This window comes from Otolemur garnettii, unplaced genomic scaffold, assembly GCF_000181295.1.
Source record: "Otolemur garnettii isolate 467f Iridium unplaced genomic scaffold, OtoGar3 scaffold00041, whole genome shotgun sequence".
Classification (NCBI taxonomy): Eukaryota; Metazoa; Chordata; class Mammalia; order Primates; family Galagidae; genus Otolemur; species Otolemur garnettii.
In genome coordinates this window covers 2,631,245-2,635,372 of record NW_003852436.1, presented here as the reverse complement: position 1 = coordinate 2,635,372, position 4,128 = coordinate 2,631,245, and positions in this window count along the sequence as shown.

Genomic DNA, 4,128 nt, shown 5'->3' with positions numbered 1-4,128 from the left:
GTTCAGCCTAACAGCATTCGCATTGTTTTCTTGATTAAAGAAATTAAAGATAAAACCTTAAAAATACTGAGATAAAATTCAAATTAGGAACCAGTAATAAATAACCTGAAATGGATTGAAAATATAGTCACTGGAGAGAATATAAACATTTTGAACAAGCAGGCCATGTCCTTTTTGTTGGCTGGACAACTGAATAACTCTACTATTGTATCTTCAAGAAAAAAAGTGAGCATTTTGCCAAGCTGACATTTCTATGTGCTCATAGTTTTACCTTGGAAGAAAAAGTTCAAGAACTATCATAGACTTTGAGCTATTCTCGCCCTTTCCATAAAGAGTACATAAAAGGGAAGGACATTTGTTTATCTCCACAAACCAGGTTAGAGGGGAGCCTGACTTCTTGCTGGGAGATTCTGGGAGGAAAGTGGTCAGTAAGACATTGAGGGGCTGCAGAGGGCAAGTTAGGAGAGGTCAGGAAGATGATGTGCAAAAAAGTCATCACCTTATCATGATTTTGTTAAAGTTTTAATCATTTAAAATAAATTATTTGGAATAAAAAATTTATTTTAAAATTTTATGTCAAAGTATTTATCAAATTATTAATCACTATTAAACCATGCATTTAAAAATTAAAAATAAATAGGTTTATTTAAAATAAAACATAAATGTATATACATGCATTTTTTTAAAGGAAAAAGAAAAATGGAACAGTTTAAAATGATAAATCTTTTCTCCCAAACTACTAGTTCCTCTTTTTAAGCGTGATCATAGTTAATATCTTTCACATATTCATCAAGGAAAAATGCATATACCGTTTTTCCCTGAAAATAAGACACTGTCTTATATTTATTTTTTCTCAAGAAGGCACACTAGGGCTAATTTTCCGGGGATGTCTTATTTTTATTAAGTATAATACAACAATCTACATTTATTCAAATACGGTTAAGTCATCTTCTTCTGGAACCTGACAAGGGGAGCTGACCTTGTTGGTGGGGCTGGTGCTAATGATGCGTGAACTCCTTTCCCCTAGCCGTTTGCACATGTGCAATAGGATACCCGCCACTGCGGTTATCACATGCGCACTTGTGCAAGTGCTAACGGCTGGGAGAATGGAGCTATGGCAGAAAAAAGGTATTCCGGTCTTCTTTACCACTCCGTGCAGAAATGCATGGCATGGCTATATAGATACGCTGCATAAGCATGCCCATCACTAGGTCTTATTATTGGGGTAGGGCTTATATTTAACAAATGCATAGAAATCCTGCTAGGGCTTATTTTTTGGGTAGGTCTTATATTTGGGGAAACAACATTTTATACAAATTTTTGGATCATGCTATAATCAATAGCTATGTTGTTTCTTTAGTTTTATTTTTTTCACATTAAAATAACTTGGATTTTCTTGTACATCAAGACATTTGGATCTATCCCACTATTTCCTATGGTTGCAAAAAATAAGAATACAATTGGGACGCACCTGTGGCTCAAAGGCATAGGGCGCCGAACCCATTTGCCAGAGGTGGTGGATTCAAACCCAGCCCCAGACAAAAATAATAAGAATAAGAATAAGAATACGATTGAGTGGATAAATGATGACATATTTAAGCCTTCTTTTATTGATGAACGTCTGGGTTTTTCTGGTTTTATCTGTCATATAAAATAATGCAAATAACATTTACAAGGTCCGAAAATACGGTTTGCAAATTTGCCACTGTGCATTTATATTAGTGGTGTGGACAAACAAATTGGTAAGGTATTAATACCTTGGTATATCGGTGTCTCACAGCTGTGCTTGTGTTGACATGTGGTGGTGTCTTTCAGAGTGGTATTCATTATTGTTGTTATACATGTTTTGTGTGCATTTTGCAAAAATGTTGGAGCTTGAATTAGAGCAATGGACAAACATTAAGTTTCTTGTTGAACTTGGCAAGCACAGAAGTAAAATCAAGAACATGTGAATACAAGTATACAGAGATAATGCCATGAAGAAAATGGCAGTGTATAAATGGATTAAATGTTTTTGGTTTTTTTTTTTCCTGAGGGTAGAAAGAAAAGAAATCATTGATCAAGAGAGGTCAAGGCAGTTAGTAACAAACAGAACTGATGAAAGCATTGCAAAAATTCACTGAAAAAGTGTCAAAATCATTGGCTGGCTGTGAGAAGCATAGAAGACCAAGTAAACATTGAAGCAGTTAGGACCATCTTACCTGAAAATCTTGGCACAAGAGAGTTGTGTGCAAAAAGGGTCCTGAAGGAGCTCACTGATGAACAAAAGCAAAGGAGAGTAGAAATTTGCCCAGACCTTCTAGAGAGACATGATGTCTTTGGCCCTGTTATCACTGGTCATGAGACATAGGTATAACCAATATATCCTTGAAACAAAGTGTAAAAGTGCACAATGGAAGTCAGCCAGTTCTCCAGGACCAAAAATTTCTGTCAGTGCAAATAAAGAGTCAAAACAATGTTGCTAACTGTTTTTGATATCAGAGGATTGTTCATCATGAATTTGTACCAACTGAATAAATAGTTAACCAAGTTTACTATTTGGAAGTGCTGCAAAGTCTGCACAAAAAAGTTAGATAAAAATGACCTGCACTTTTTTTTTTCCAACTCAGTTCTTGCATCATAACAATGCACCAGCTCACACAGCACTGTCTGAGAGGGAATTTATAGAACACTCTCCCTATTCATCTGTTGGGTCCTCCAGTGACTTTTTAATTTACCCCTAAGTAAAGGAAATATTGAAAGGGAGACATTTTGATGACATTCAACACATCAGGATAGTATGTCGACAGCTTTGATGGTTATTCCAGAAAAAGAGTTCCAAAATTGCTTTGAAGGGTAGACTAGGTGACGGTTCGGTGCATAGCTTCCCAAGGAGAGTGCTTCACGGGTAACCATTCAGCATTGAAGTATGTAGCACTTTTTCTAGAATGAGTGTCAGACCTCTTATATATTATCATTGCCATACTTTAAATATGAAGAATTTCTGGAAGGTACCCAGCCATTGTGAATATATCTTTTTCAATAAATGTTTCTACTTTTTCATATTACATGGCTGGATTATTTCCAGATAGCCCTCATATATAGAGAATAAATATTTAGAAATAAAACTGCTGAGTCAGATGATACATGCATATGTATATTCATTTTAAGTTTGGTAGGCATTGGCAAGTGTACTTTAAAAAATACAATATTCATTATTAAGTGTCTGAAAATGCTAATTTTTCAAGCAATTTGAGCAATCTATTACTGAAATTTAAAACTCTTCTCAAGCTAATAAAGAAAAAATATTGTTTTCATTTTCATAATTACTTTGATGTTGAATATTTTTCACATGCTTAAATTGGCAGTTTGGTATCCTTTGCTGTGTGAATGCCTCAATTATATTCTTTGTTTTCCTGCCTTTTAAAAAGCCATCTTTTCTTGTTGTCTTCTAAAATTTTATATTCTGGAACTTAACCTGTTGTCTATTCTGTATGCTACAAATATTTTCCATTCTGTTTTTTCCATTGGTTCTTTCTGAAGTCTGAGATATCTCTAACTTTGTACTATACATTGTACTTAAAAATTGCTTGAAGAAATTATTTAAAGAAATTATTTGAGGTCTAGAAAAAGTAGGCTTTACCTAAAGAGGATTTACATATGTGTTACAATGTGTCCAGAAGGCGCCGCTAGCTCAGGACTATGTCAGATCAAGTTCAAGTCTTGAGTTTCCCATAGCTCAGGACACTGATACATCCTTTGGGGTTTTTTCAGTAACAGTTTAATGTGGGGAAAGTCTCTATTAAAATATATACTACAACTCACCCTTCTTCAAATCCTGGACTTTGCTGTTTGTTTCACTTCTTTTGCCCTCTATGGACCTGAAAAAGAAGTTCAAATCTTTTAGAAATTATAAATATTCTTAGGGCAAAATGACTTCTGGGCTTTTCTTATTTTTCTGGAATTTCTGCTTTCTTTTTCCTATAACTTTGTTCTAGTAATTTCTTCTTTAGTTGTCAATTATTTTATATTTTTCAAGGAGATCCTTAAAATGATTTATTCAGCATTTTAAATTGTAAGCAGTATGGGGTTCATTTTAGGGACTTGGTTCTCTTACCTTAAAGTCTTCTGTTTTTATCTTTTTTTTTT